Source organism: Pleurodeles waltl, chromosome 4_1 (assembly GCF_031143425.1).
Source record: "Pleurodeles waltl isolate 20211129_DDA chromosome 4_1, aPleWal1.hap1.20221129, whole genome shotgun sequence".
Classification (NCBI taxonomy): domain Eukaryota; kingdom Metazoa; phylum Chordata; class Amphibia; order Caudata; family Salamandridae; genus Pleurodeles; species Pleurodeles waltl.
In genome coordinates, this window is record NC_090442.1 from 819,663,433 (window position 1) to 819,679,688 (window position 16,256).

The following is a 16,256-nucleotide window of genomic DNA, read 5'->3' on the forward strand; positions in this document are numbered from 1 at the left end:
CAACTCATCATAGCTGGGCCACATCAAATGAAGAAACTGTAACAACATGAGGGCTTACAAATGTCCCTGCCCCTCTGTACATTGTACCTATGTGTTATACATGTGTCATGGCCACAATGGCTGTTTGAATGGTAATGCACTCCTCAAGGAAACTGGCTTTGGTTGTCTCTCTTGGATACACATGATGAGACAAATACACTCCATCCCATACACTGACATTTGTAGCCCTGGCATTGGCGGAGGATGTACAGCATGATTGTTAGCTGACAACTGGCAGAACTCTGATGCCAAAATCATGCCAGTTGTTACCCATCTTGTAGGGTTTGGATGTGCTATGTGTGATACGACCTTTGTAGGCTGGCCTGCCATGTACTTCCTCAGGGACATTCAATGATCTGTATGATGATATGAGCTGTTACAAGTACAGTAGATGTACTGTCTGATTTACTTCTTGTGCCATTTCACACAATGCAGTTCATAATGTAATTTTTTTCATTTGTCTTCACAGCTGCTTATATGACACCAATCCAGATGCGTGAATTCCAGAGGCGGGCAATGCGGTACCAGCATATACTGCAGGTAGAGTCGGGGTACAGAAGGATGGCCCGAAGATACAGGACCGAACGGGCCTCCGGAGCCTGGAGGGCATTCCCACAGGGTGGCCCTTCTTTGCCCACCACAGCCACCACCAGCACCATCACCACAACCACCCAGGTGGCACCACCAACAGCTGGAAGTTCTCCAGGCCCTAGCACTGGACCACATTCAGGGCAGCCCACAGGCATTGACCATACACGGCCCCACACTTCCTCAGCTGGCACACAGACCACCCCAGCTGCAACAATTGATCTTGCTGCTTTTGTGGACATGCAGTGCAAAATGGACCGTGTCCTCAGGAAAATGAGTCGCCTGCGGCAGGATGTTCGCCATATCAACCAGCGGGTGCGGTCCATTAGGCGGATCCTCTGGAGGGCCAACCTCTAAACATTTCTGATGGACATGATTCCCTCCCCTCCCTCCTCTTTCCTTATTCTTATACTTTGTGGGTTTAGAGGGCTTAGTGTTAGGTTAGTATAGGCTGTTAGTTTAGTTAGTGTAGTGGGTGGGGGGTCCTGATTATTTCAATTTTTTCTTTTTGAGTGTGTGGGTGGGTGGGTGGGGGCTATGTTGGGGTTCCTGTGTGTTTTGGAAAAAAAGAAAATAAAAAAAATGTATAAAAAAATATAAAAACTTTTTTTTACACAAAAATATATATTTGTTTAGTATAGGATAGTATGTGTTTAGGTTAGTATTTGTTGTCCTCCATGTGTCCCGTCTCATAAGGGGGGTGGGGGGTTGATGTTTAGAACGTTTCATTACATGTGATAAGTAAGTTTAGCTTAGGTTAGTTAGGGACAGTTGTGGGTAATGAGTAGTTAGGGTAGATTAGGGTAGGTAAGACTTTTCCCCGAGTTTTCTCTTCTGTTATTACCGTTTAATATATATGTAGTGAACCCTTTAAAGTATGTGTGAAATGCTTGTAGATCAGGTCCTTGGCATAAGTGTACATGAATTCTGTTGTATTACATTTGTGTCCTATAGAAAACAAAATGATGTATAATAACTCAAGTGAGTAATGTTGTAGAGAATCAGTTCATTAACAGTTTAACACAATTCCGTAGCATCCGGTCCAATCCAATGATTTATTAAATCAAATCATCCAATAACTCAGTACTTCATCCATGGAAAAAAACATTTCAAGCCAACATGTGTTTCGTCATGAGAAATTCTTTCATCCCAAACGACTTCTTCAGGGCTAGAAATTGTAAACACATTATTTAGAGTTAAGAACCAAAATGCTCAAACATCAAATTTAAGTATTGTGTAAAAAAAAAAAATTTAAACCAAAATTCTAAACACCCGAGACCAGTGAGAGGAAAGAAATTCAATGTATTCCAAACCCATATTGAATTTGACTCAGAAGAAATTAACCCATAGTTAAGACTATCAATCATCAAATATAGATCCTAGTTAACCAAATAATCTCAAAAAAACGTGTTGTGCCTCAAACTCACCCTTAGGCACACAATTCGAGTTAGTAGTAAGAAGCAAAATAGGTGTCTCATAGACATAATATCCCATACAAATGTACATGCACCAAAATCAGTGAATTAGTAATGATGACCTCATGGTTGTATTTAGCAAGATCCTAACAACTCCTGACAATACCTTCATTCAAAACCGAAATCCAATGTCAACAGTAAATCATGTCCGTCTAATCAACGTTGCCAACAAAAACCAGTAGTAAATCAAAATAGTCCAATCTATTCCAAAAGAAAACACAAATAGATAAATACTTGGGTTATTAAGAAAACACAAATCGTACAAATTGTGTGACCAATCCTCATTCCACTATGTAGCCACTAAAATGACTATCCCCACGATACCTGATGTTTAAAGCCCAATAGTGGAAAAAAGTGATACACGATTCACAAAGTGGTCCACTGCCCGATTTAGTCCAAAAACTGTAAAAAAGAAAAGAAAGGGAAAATAAAAACAAGTGTTACATAACTAAAATCCCCTCGACGACCAAACTTACTTGATTCATATCTTAATCTTTACCAACCAAAGGAAACCACTACAGAACGCTCTTTACCCTCAGCCACTCACCCTCATTAATCGGTGAAACCGGAGTCCTTCCATTCAAACGCCGAGGTCGCGAGTACGCCTATCACGCTCGTACACCCCGGAAATTATAGTAAGAGCTGCTAGTACCGCCAACACCGAAAAGGGACTATCATCCATTGTCATAGAAATAGGACCAAGGATTTCATATAGATTATAAAAAACAACGTCTCAATGTCAACAGTCCGATTCAACTCAGAAACAAATAGGTGCCGGCCTCCAATATTCAAGTATAAAGCCTATTTAATTTTTATACCAACTGTAGCAAAATCCTAGTAAATAGTACAATATCAATAATGCAATTGGTCACAACTACAAACCGAAAATATTCAAATACCCATCCCCATCACGCAAATGATGAACCTACAAATTCAATTCACAATTGTACCACATAGAAAATCACAATTCACTAAATCAAACATCTCCTATGGCTATAAAGTAGTAACCTACCCCATATCCAACACCAAATTTAAGAAGTATAAATCCACATTTTTTTCTTTTACATAAATACTCCATGTAACACATGCCACAAAGTCTCATTAAGCAAACGTCAGAAAAATCACATAAAAACTAAAACCCCAAATACATTAATATAGATATATCATCAACCCTTTGTCAAGATTGCAATAATTTGTGTTTGAGAATTTTAGTTGATACCTCCAAAATTTCAAAACATCTCTGAGTCAACAAAGTCATAATCACTAGACATAAAGCAACAACACATCAATACAATATGAAGTAAATCTAGTACATCGAAAAACAATTTGTGCATGAATAAAATGACACATTTCAATCTTCCAAAAAGAACTCCAATTCCCTATCAGAGTTGAGACCTGATTCCACGGCCCTCAATCTCATGATCCATAGTGCCTCTTTCTTACGTAAAGACAATTCCCTACTGCCTCCCTCGGGTCTCTAGGAACATGTTCAAGTCCAAAAAATTCTAAACTTTTGTGAGCTGATTGTGAATCACACGTTACAATGTGTGCCACTATTGGATATCTTACATGATAGTTTTAAGCACTCTGACATGTTCCCCAATTCTAACCTTAAGTGGGCATATGGTACTCCCCACATATATTCGAGTACATTTGCAACGTATTATGTATATTACATAATTGGTGTTACAGTCAATTATCGAATTAATTGTGAAAATTCTCCCACCAGTAGAAAATTCTTTAATTTTATGGCATGCCCAGCGACATACTCCACAGCAACCACACTTGAAAAAACCTGTTTCTCGGGAAGATAGCCAGGTGTTCTTGGAGAAAGTTGTAGTAAAACTAGGACTCAAGATATTCTTCAAAGTCCTACCTTTCCAATATGATGTAAGTACTCTTTCTGATATTAAATTCTTTTAAGATTCATCTTGCAGCAACACATTCCAGTGTTTCATCATGAATCTTTTTAAAATCAGAGAGGCACCATTGTAATCAGTTATGAAACGTACCCTACTAGATTGTTCCTCCACATTATTACAATCTTTAGCTTTCAAAGTATCGAACCTCACCAATTGTTTAGCTCGATATTGTGCCCTTTTGACTACCTTGTTCGAGTAACCTCGTGCTTTAAATCTTCTACCCATATCCTCAACATGATCTAAAAATTCATTGTCCAAACTACAGTTACGTCGTGCCCTTGCAAGTTCCCCAAAAGGTATTAATATCACCTGTTGTCTGGGGTGTGCACTCTTTGCATGAAGAATAGAGTTACATGCTGTAGCTTTGCGAATAAGTCTGCTCTGAAATTTCCCATCATCAATAAAAAGCTCTACATCCAAGAATTCAATACTCACAGAGCTGAAATGATAAGTAAATTTCACATTCATGGAGTTTGAGTTTAGAAAGGTACAAAATTCCACCAATTTATCCTCACCACCAGTCCAAATCAGAAAACAATTGTCTTTTTCGCGGCCCCAAAATAATATTTAGGGTTGCCATTGAGTAGAATCAGGACCCCAAACCCATTTATGTTCAAACCACCCCATGAAAAGATTCGCATAGGATGGAGAGAATTTGGAGCCCATCGCTACTCCCCGTTTTTGTCGATACCACTCTTTATTCAACAGAAAATAATTGTCGGTGAGGATCAAATTAATCATCTCAATTACCATTGTGGTATGTTGCCAAAGACTTGCTGATCTTTTATTGAGGAAATATCGTATGGCCTCTAGTCCAAGTTCATGGTTAATGCAGGTATATAAAGATACCACATCCAGTGTAACTAATAACATGTCATTCTCCCAATCTATGTCATTCAAAATACTAAGAATATGTGTAGTGTTTTTGATGAAGAATGGGAGATTGTAAACCATAGGTCCTATACTACGAACGAATCCCAACTGAGCTGTAACATTGGCAGCTACCCCAGAGCTACCTTTCAAAGATTTGACTATTCATTGCAACCACCAATCACAGTTACTATGGATCCCAACGTGTTCTTTTCATTAAGTATGTTTTTAATGTCACATACAGTGCTTCCAGATTTATGATTGGGGACACTGTGTTATGTCTGACTGCAGTGTGAAGTTCAAGGAAACCCTTATTAGCTGTGTGGTAGTAAGCACTCTTGTAGTATTGTGTTCATGACTCACAGAGATCATTTGTGACACTGTTCAGCACGATTACTTATTTGGATGAAAATTCAGACACCTTCGTTCATGCAGTTTGTTGACTGTTTGCTTAGATTTGTGGGCAATGTTATATGTGTTAGTATTGCATGGTGGCAACATTTTGCTGCCACTATTTATTGGCTTAGATATCCCTTGAGGAAGCATTATTCTGTCCAACACAGCATTATGGTGTATGGTTTCTCTTTTCATCAGATATTACCCTCAGGAAGGGCAGAGTATGGTGCAATCCAGGCCACTGTGCATAGTTAGTAGACTACATTATTTCAGGACAGTTGTATTTACAAGCTATGTAATTTGACAGGAGGCAAATTTCAGTGATCTACTGCACGGTTGATGTGTCACATTACACAGAGACAAAGTGGTTGTGGAAGTGCTATTGATTGAAAAGTGTTGTAGTGCTCTATGTACATTGTCCATGATTGTGAGTCCAATATAGTGACATCTTCCATTGTGATCCTACACAAGTGCTAAAGGAAAAGCACTGGGCAGGCTGACAAGATATAAAGTGGTTTGCAGAACAGTCATTGAGTACAGTTGTTGCAAGACTGGCATGTTACAAAGCGCTGGACCTTGGTAATAGGTGGCCATGTGGCAGGGACAAGTGCTTCCGGGCACTTTTACGTGTGAAGGTGATCTGTTCCACGTCTTCTTCTTCTGATGTGTGTGTTGCCTCCTCTGCCCTTGGTTATGGTGGTTGTGAAGGGGCAACACACACCTCAGTGTTAGAAGACGTGGAGTCAGACATCCTGGTCGCTGCTACCTGTGAAGGTCTTAAGGGCAGTACTGCTGCAAGGAGGATCTGCTGGTTCTTGAGAATAGCAGCCACACCACATTGGTAGGCAGCCAGGTCGGCCCTGAGGGGTTCAATGTTGCATTCATGCACGCGTTGACAGGATTGCTGTTGTAGGTGTTGAGTCACCTGTATCACAGCTGCCTGTTCTTCAGTTGACATCATGCATGAATGCACCCCCTCTAGGCTGGCTGCCATCCCCACCCACACCTCCTTGGCCAGCTCCCGCTGTAGTCCGACTACAGTTCTCTCAAAGCTGGTGCCTGTGTCATCTGAGTCCTCATCTGTATTGGAGCTGGCAGGTCTTACAATTGGGGTTGTGGGTGGGTCCTCTGTGATGGCTGCTTGTTCTGTGCTCCTACTTGTGACAGAAGGTTGGGTCTGGAGGGTTCCAAGGACATCTTGGAGGGTATCGTGGCTGATGTTTGTCAGCTCATCATCCATGTCATCAGGGTAGTCCTGGACAGGCATATCCGCAGGAGATCCATCTTCCTCTGCAATGAAATAGGGTACAATTTGTGTATCTGTGTTGTGGCATTGGTGATGTGACATGCCTGCCCTGTGATGATTTCACATTGTGATCTTGTTTCCTGTTCATTGCTCCAGTCTTTCAGATGGGCATTCTCCCAGGCCTATGCCCCACCTGCATGTCACATGTATTGTGGTAAGCTGTTAGACTTGTCGGCATCATCTCCTCTTGTGTTGTTTTAGGCCAAATAGTGATTTGCCACCTTCTTGTCCTACTCAACCCTCCGTCTACATCCATTCTCATGGTGAGACCTTTCACTGGCTGTGGGTGCTCTGAAGGCACTAGCAGCAAACTTAACAATCTGGACCTGCTCCAGTCTCTGATCTTTCACATCCACTTATATGTAGTTGAAATGTAGTGTATCCTATGCATTGCATTGTTATGGCACAATATGGATGTTAGCATTGGTAATGTGTACAGCTGATATTGGGGAATGTGTGAAGATTGCCCTGATAGTCGTAGCAGTGTCCTATTTCCTCCTCTGACTGTGCAGGTGTGTTTTAGTGACCAGTTACATGTGTCCTACCCCTTAATGATGTTACCTGAGCAGTATGACATTTGGGATGTTGCATTGTGACCCAGGCACAGGATGGACCCTGGCATATGCAGCATGGGTGTGACCTTAGTGCTATCTAGCTCCTAATGTTGATGACATTGGCTGATGTTTGCGGCAACTATGGGCATTCACAATCGACAGGACTGGAACATTTGTCTTGTTTCAGGGGATTGTTAAAGTTGTCATCCTCAACCCACTAATTTAGGTGTGAATGATCCATGGGGACGTTACTGTCATTGGCTACTTGACCTGCACACACAGCAGAGGTGGTAGTGACAACTGTTGTCACTGTTACATTCCAGTTGTCGGTATGGCTATAGGTTGTTAATTGGGCCCTAGTTAATGTAGGGGGTGTAGTGGCTGACGTGTGACGGGATGTCAGTTTGACTTTGTGCCCTTCTCTCCTGGCCTGGCTTTACCTTTGCTACATCGTTGGCATGGCAGCATAGCCCCATGGAACTGTTGTTGGTGTTGTGTTATGGTGTGCCCAGCTTCTCTCTGTACAGGCCATGCCCCCATGCCATACCCCTTTACCCATGCCACTCCATGTAGATCATGACTTCCATGCATTCCCCAGTTGTAGTTGACATTAGTGCATTTTAATTCCCCATGCGACTTACCCTGCATGTGAGTTGTCTCCTGGTAGTCTGCGCTGTCCTGTCCTTGAATCCCTGTGACAATCTCCTCAGGGATGATGGCTGCGACCTTCTCCTCCATGTGGTCTAGGGCCTCCTGGTGTGCTGGACTCCCACCTCCAGTCTGCAGTGCTGCCTTCCTGTTCCTGGCCATCTTTTCCTTGGTCCTTCACTTGCAGTCATGCCAGCGTTTCTTGCACTCGATGACTGTTCTGCGTACTTCTGCCACACTGTTAATCTTGTCAACAATTTGTTGCCATATTGCCTCTCCTACTGATTGGCAACTTTGAGGTGACAAACAGTTGGTGCTGAAGATCCGTCACCTCTTTCACCAGAATTTCCTATTCCTCTGCACTGAAGCAACACTTTCTTTTCTTCTTCAAACTGTCCTGGTTCTTGTGTAGGTCCTCCTGGCTGGTTCATGATCTGTTATCATCTTCCTGGGGTCTGTGCAGGTATCTGGGATCCATTTTGGCTCTCCTCTGCTGAAATGGCTGTGTTTGCGGGGACTTTTGGCGCTATTGCGTCAAAAAAATGCCGCATATCTGGTTTCCGGTGTCGTAAATCGACCCACAATAATTTCCGCCACGTTAACGTCGTTTTGCTTTATGACGTGCCGATGCGGTGTGCGTCAAAAAAAATTACTTACACCTGTGGTTTGCGCCGCCGTGCGTCAAAGTATAAATTTGACACACGCACGGGCACCGAAATGGCGTTAGCCAGCGGTAATATTTTTCACGCAACACTGTGCCGGTGCAGTTTTGCGCCAAAAAGTATAAATATGGGCCTGCATTTTTCGTGTCATGCCCAGTGAAATATGTAAATTTATCTGAATAGTGCTTTGGGCTCCCAACTGGTGGTGTTAAACAGTGTTCCCTCTGTGTATAGTTCAATACTGGCCTGTGTCTAGTGGCACCGTGTAGGTAGTAATGTGCCCAATTGTTGTAACAGAACATTTCCCCATAATTCATTGTATGTCCATATACATCATCACTTTCAAATATGGAATAGTCTTTCATTTCAGTTAGCATGGAATCAGCTGTTTGGTCATCCCAATCATCAGATACAACATCAGGTGTAACCACATCTGTCATTGATATTTTGAACACATATAGAATTTGAATGACCTCAGTAGGCCTGTATATATCAAAAGGAACATTGTCCTACACAATCTCATTACAAATCGGTATTGCTGAAATGTTCACAAGGGACAAGTCTCTTCGGATCTTATGTGAGGAATGATATGGAGTTAAGACTTCATCCACAGGCTCGACAGGAGTGTTCACGAATGTAATGACCATTTATGAGCAAAAAGAAAACAGTCACAGAACCAACCCAAAATAATAATGCAATAAATGTTAAACAGAACCACAAATAGTTCCATGGGTTAATTAAATAGTTCTTTTTAAGCAATTGATACCGCTTATGTGTTTTCAAAACATTGTCAATCATAATAGTGGAGTCTGAAGAAAAATCATCAATGTCTACGAAAAAGCCAGAGGCAGTCTCTGCAAATGCTGGAGCCGCTGCATTACTCGTAGATTGGTCCACTTAACGTGGAGGCTCATGGTAGACCGCGTCATCAGTCTGTGTAGTCTTAGTGTAAAAAACAGCCAAATCTTGGACAGGTGTTGTCATTGAAGTGGTAACTGGAACTAGCAAGAGTTTGTTTTCCGCCCTCCCCATGGTCAAGGAGGTCTCTGTGACAGCATTGGACATTGTTGCACAGTCTGTAGTTCTTTCTACTATGTAGAGGTATGTCCTGTTGGTTAGTGAAAGGGGATCAGGAACTACCGAAGGGACCTCTTGGTCTACTGTGAAGGATTGGCCACCTGGTGAACTTTGACATCATCAATGGAAATTAATCGGTTTGTTCTGAAACCAGGCAGTGGTGGTAAGACGACAGTTCTGGTACCTTGAATTCCCAAGACCGGGACAGGTGCTCTGTATGATGGACTGAATTCCTTCTTCACAGCGATCTTCTCACGAACCAGATCCCCAACTTCAGGAATCTAGCCAGTCGAAGTTTTTGCTAAATCCCTTATTCCTAAGGTGGCAGCACTGGTAGATGATTTGTCATCACGAAATTGCTGAAGCCCCTGTAAGACAGTGAGACATTCATTTATGTCAAATGTTGTTTCTGCTGCCACCAAACCAGAGCCATCAAGATCTGGGACATACATAGGTATCCCAAAGAGTACCTCATAAGGAGTGCGTCCCCCCAAGGACCGTCTTGGTGGATTATTCAGTGCTCTCTGGACCCCATATAGGTGATGAAGCCAACTGCAGCGTGAACCTAAGACTCAAACTGTTAAGGACTGCTTTAGATCACGGTTCCGCCACTCCACAACCAAATTTCCCTCGGGATAGTATAGTGAGGAGTAATGAAGTTCAACACCCATCGTCCCCATCGTGTCCCAGAATGCCTTAGAGGCAAATGCAGGACTCTGGTCTGAATGGAATGCTGCAACCGCATATGTACCGATGAAGATCAGCAAGTCTTTTATAACAGTTCGAGTGTCAGATGACTGCTGCAGCCATACCCACAGGAATCTAGAACAAGAATCTACAGCAACTAAGATGTATTTGTATGCACCATCAGGTTGGAGTGGACCGCAATGGTCCAGGTACACACATTGCAGTGGCCTGCTGGACACTAAGGGGGTGATTCTGACCCTGGCGGTAAAAACCGCCAGGGCCGGGGTCCGCGGGAGCACCGCCAACAGGCTGGCGGTGCTCCTTTGGGCATTCTGACCGCGGCGGTACAGCCGCGGCCAGAAACGGAAAGTCGGTGGTGTACCGCCGACTTTCCGCTGCCCAGCGCACCTGTCGCACCCTTTCCACTCTGCCGGCTCCATTCGGAGCCGGCTTCCTCGTGGAAGGGTGTTTCCCGCTGGGCTGGCGGGCGGCCTTTTGGCGGTCGCCCACCAGCCCAGTGGGAAACCCAGAATGACCGCCACGGTCTTTGGACCGCGGTACGGTCTTCTGGCGGTTCCCGCTTGCAAGCTTGGAATGACCCCCTAAGTGGGATGTCTGTGGTGGGCGTTTAATATTGGAGCCTTTTATTTGCTGGCAAATATCACAGCAAAGGACGTACTTTTTTGTCCGTCTGCATAGACCAGGCCACCCAGAAGCGTTTCTGTAAGAGTGTTATTGTGGCCGAAAAACCAGCATGTGCAGAAACGACACCCTCATGCACTGCCTTTATTAGATCTAATCTCTGGTCTTCGTTGGGGATCACTTGATCTCCAACCCCAGGAATTGTTGTATAGGCAACATTCTGTGCACTGATATGATAAGAATAATTTGTAGGGTATCCTTTTGGGAGGGACTTGCCTTCAGCCGAAGCTTTCACTGCAGTCAGTATTTTGTATCCAATCTGTGAACGAGTCACTGCAGCCACAGAAGCCGTAGCTACTGCAGATTTCGCTGCTTCATCAGCCAAAGTGTTGCCAATAACGTGTACTCCTACATGTTGATGGCTCAATGTATGTACTACATGGACACAGGGTAACTTATCCTTAAGATCAACCACCCTCCCCCACAATGATTTGTGTTTTATGGTGTTCTCTTTGGAATCTCTAAACCTGTTCAACTTCCAATGATTAAGATAATCATTGTATGACTGGACGCAGTAGTACAAGTCGCAGACTATTAAAGTCGGGCATCCTGTCTCTGTGTGTTCTAGCACTAATGTAAGAGCTTTAAGTTCAGCCAACTGAGCTGTGCAGTCCCCTAGTGTATGCGTGTAGGTGTTGTGAGAGTGGAAGACTCCATCTTCCATCACACCACTCATGGCTGTGCAAGCGGGTGAGTTTTGATGTTTGGTACCTACAGCTGGTTGTGCTGAACCATCAGTGTAGATGACAGTATCATATCTGTCAAGTGGCAAGATATTTAGAGGAGCGGGGTACTCCTGTTCCTACTGGAGAAACTCTTGTGTCTGAAGTTTTGGGTCAAAGATGTAATCAACATCAGTGGCGGTCAGAGACGTTTCCCACTGAATCCAACGTGGATGTTATGCTTTGGCGTTGGGAACGCTTGCTTTGGTGACAGCCTCTAAGGCCGGCACCGGGGTAACAACAATAATGCTTTTCCCTTGGGCAAGTGGCCTCTCCTTTAAGACAGCCATTTGAACTGCAGTCAGAATCTTTTCTGTAGTTGCAAAATGTTGTTCTGCATTTGAGTATAAATGTGATTTATATGCTATGGCTACCGTGCTGCCTTCATTGAAGGTGACATAAGTAAATCCAATGGCACTAGCAATTATTCTGATGACCAAATTTGTTTTATTGTCACGTGTTTGCAAATGTTTAGCTTCTAGCATGTCCTGTTGCAATTCCCTAAGGATGCATGTGTGTTCACCTGTCCAGTGTCTGCTAGAAAAGTTTGGCAGTATCAAGTCATAAAGTGGCTTGATGCGCTGTGCATTGTCTGGAATGTAGGTTCTGCCAAAGTTGAAGAAACCTAGTAATGACTGTAGTTTCTGTAGTTTCTTGAGAGTGTTAGGAGGGTGCAATTGTGCACATTTCTCTAGAAAGTGCCGGCCATGCTCTTCCCCACGTTCGATAGCTCGTATCCCAGGAACAATACACTGAGAAAGGCAATTTTACTTTTCTTAAAGTTCAATTTGTACCTGAGGTCTGCAAATCCCAAAATGATCCGATCGACCCTTACAAGATGAATGTTGATGTCGTCGTCCGTGAGATATATGTCATCCACGTAGGATAACGCCTCGGGATCAATATCATGTAATATTGATGTTACACGGACTGAGAATAGCCCTGAGATGTTCTTATAGCCTTGGGGTAAACGGCAAAGGCGTTTTTGTGAGCCAAATGAGAATGCACTTAGGTCCTGACTTTCATGTGCTAAGTTCTTGCAGAAAAAAACATTAGAAATATCAAATGTAATATTACATTTTTTATGCACTATATTGTTTATTAGTGCCGTTCTATGTGAGTTTTGTATAGCATATGTACGTGTATGACTATTTAAATGTCTGTAATCAAACTTTTCTGTAGGAATGGTCTGGCTTTGCAACAGGGAATAACAGGTTATTCATTGCAGATGTACAGGGCTCAATAACTCCCTGGTACTCGAGCTGAGTGAGGATCTCCCTCACCGGAGCTTTTGCTTCATGTTTAACTGGATATTGTGGCTGAGGTTGGGGTGTAGACTTAATAGGAATTACATGGCAAGGAGAGTCCTTGTCCCAACCTACATGATTGCGGTATAACGCAGGTGCCTGCGCTAAAGCCCATTCAACAGCATAGGCTTGTTTTTCTGCTCCTGGAACAAGATTAGAGAAAGAAGGCAAAATTACATCTTCCCCATGTGGGAGCTTACGGACGTCGGGTGGGAGAACGCGGCAGTCCGCAGTCTCAACTGCAATAAAATCGCTAGTTGCTGTCGCATCCAGATGATCTTTCAGACTCTGGCGACATATCGTGACCTCTGCTGCACTGTCTAACAGTGTCACTGCCCACATCTTGTTCCTCAACAACGGCATTTTTAACTGACAGTGCTGCCACCTTTTTCTTTTTAAACTGTGGCTTCTGTTGAGGAGTCTTTTCCTCTTTTTTGACTGTAGACTGTGTTAAGTCTTTTTTTTGTTTCACGTATTCAGGACGTCGATAAGGACGGCTCCCTGTCTGGCTACGTCTATAAGGTGCGTCCTGAAAGGAACGAGAGGGACATGAATCAGTATATCTATCAGGAATTTTTATATTTTCCCTATTTCTGAAATTGTATCTCCTTTCGGAGTTCTCTAGGTGTGGAGAATCAGCTCTCTTATTTTGTCTATCCTTAAATTCTTTTTGTTTTTTTCCCAGCATTTTTTAGAGCTCTCTTGTGCCTGCTTTGTACCTTTCTTAAGGGTGGTATTTTGTAATTCCAACTTCTTTGGTTTGGCTCCCAAACTATCCTGCCCTATACTAGTATAGGTGTCGGAAATTATTCTTGGTAGCTGTATCTCCTGTTCCAATTGTGGAGTTTCTCGGAGACGCTTGCTTACAGCTAGTGCTACCGCTTCCCCTTTAATGTTACTGAGCATTATTGAGGAAACTGCGTCAAAGTTACGCATTAATTTCATGCCCAAATCTAAGGCTGGTGCAGCCCCGTGCTCATTCTGTATTTGTGTTAACACTTCTGGTAAATTGGCAAGTGTTGGGGTACCATGTGTGGTTCTATATATAGCAGTGAAGACTGTACCCCATGTGGCGCAGTCATCCATCGGGGAACCATCCGAACGGCAAGCACATTGTGAGTATGTTTTTCCTGTGGTCCCGTATGAGGAAACACAGCTTCCAGCTGGTTTGTTTTCTGGGCTATCCAGAACGGTATTTTCTCTCGTTTTGTGGGTATTTTACCCATGATAGTATGCACTGTTTGTGGATTAATCCCAGTAGCCAATTGGTATCCACCAGGTGCTGGTGGAGCTGGACGTGCTGAAGTTGTGTTCAAAGTTCGCATTATGAACTGGACTAGTCATCTATAAAGTATTACTAACTCATTATATAAATTTCATAGATCTGCTATTGCATATTTTGTATGGCTGGGTGAGGTGTGTATGTTGCAAACATAGGCCACGTTGGTTCATCATTACTTAAAGGACCTGGGGCCATATTTATACTTTTTGACGCAAAACTGCACCAACGCATTTTTGCGCCAAAAAAATTAGCGCCGGCTAACACCATTCTGAAGCGCCATGCGGGCGCCATATTTATTGAATGACGTTAGTCGGCGTTAGCCGCCGGCGCTGTCTGGTGTGCGTTAAAAAAAACGACGTACACCAGGCAGCGCCGGCGTAGGGGGGAAATGGAGTATGGGCGTCCACAAATGGTGCAAGTCAGGCTGAGGCAAAAAAATCGCCTCAACCCGATTTGCACAATTTTTTTACGACCCGCCCACTCCCGGGCGTCATTTTTGCCCGGGAGTATAAATACGACGCATATGCATCGGAGTCATTTTTTAAGACGGGAACGCCTACCTTGCATATCATTAACGCAAGGAAGGTGTTCACGCAAAAAAATGACGCTAACTCCATGAACTTTGGCGCTAGACGCGTCTAACGCCAAAGTATAAATATGGAGTTAGTTTTGCGTCGAATTTGCGTCTAAAAAAACGACGCAAATTCGGCGCAAACGGAGTATAAATATGCCCCCTAGTCTCACTCTTTGTAATACATGTGGTAGGGCGCTTTCAAACCAGATCTGATGCTTTTGGTATGTGAGTGATATTTCATGATACTGGTATGCTTGGTACCGTTGAGGTACGTTTGCAATTTCATATGTGTGGAATGTATGTGTTCTTTGGTTCACGTCAGGAAAGGTGATCCAACAGTAAAATGTTTCTGTTTGGTATGCTTTATTAGCTTCTATTGTAAGAGTAACATCCCCACCCTCTTCTGTAAGGCCATGCGCTAGTAGGTGTCATTTTAATGCTTGTCTAGCATTCTCAGGAAATTCTATGGCCATATTTGTAAAATTGGTCAGAGGAATGGAACACCAAATGGGGAATAAAGTCCTTTTATGAGTTTGAGCTCAAACAACCTACAGCCTAATCAGGTGTTACCTTTACAGCTGAGGAGGATCTTCCCAAAGACAGCGGACGTCTCCGTTTATTGGTACTTAGGGTACCTGTTGTCTGTGAGACAGTGATAGTCAGGGTACCCGTAAATTAGTGCCTAAACACCATTGTTGGTGGTGCTATGTAGTAGTTGGGCTCTTGCTCTATGCAAGACTGCTGGTTTAAGGATGATAGTACTTATGTTTGTAGGCAACTATGCCTATCCTCAACAAGTTGCAACTGTCGTCCCAACCCTTCCGGCTCACTAGCAGCACCTCACCAAGAACCCAAACAGTAAAAGGTGATTTGTGGCAGCCTTTACTCATGGACTCGAGAGTATGACATCTCAGGGAGTGTTGTGGTTAAAAGGAGATTGCCCCTTTCTCACAGATATATCATGTCTCATCCAAACACAGGCAATAACGAAGATACAGTAAAGTTTCAATAGTTTTTATTTAACACAACTGCAATCTGCGATAAGTTGCATGGGCTGCAATGATTAGGATAATGAACAGTGCAAGAAACAGAATTGTAAAGACAAGAGTCATTGTTACAAAGACCCCCACCATCTTGCAATAACATGAAAAGGCATGAAGTGTATAATATGTCCTAATACCCTATCATGATAGGCCTAACCTTTTACCTAAAGGAGAGCTGGGTATGTTAAACCTAATCTGCCAATGCCATGTCCATGAGAGGGGTCCCCAACTCTTGTTACCTTGGAATGAGGTCTCTATCTCAGACTCTGCAGGAACACGAAGACTGAGTCAGCGTCAAGACGACGTGCAGCATCGATATTAACGATGGTGGCGATGCCCTCTGGTCGGAATCCCTCTGATTATCTGTCTAAAGTGTGATGTATTTATACAGATCTACTTGGA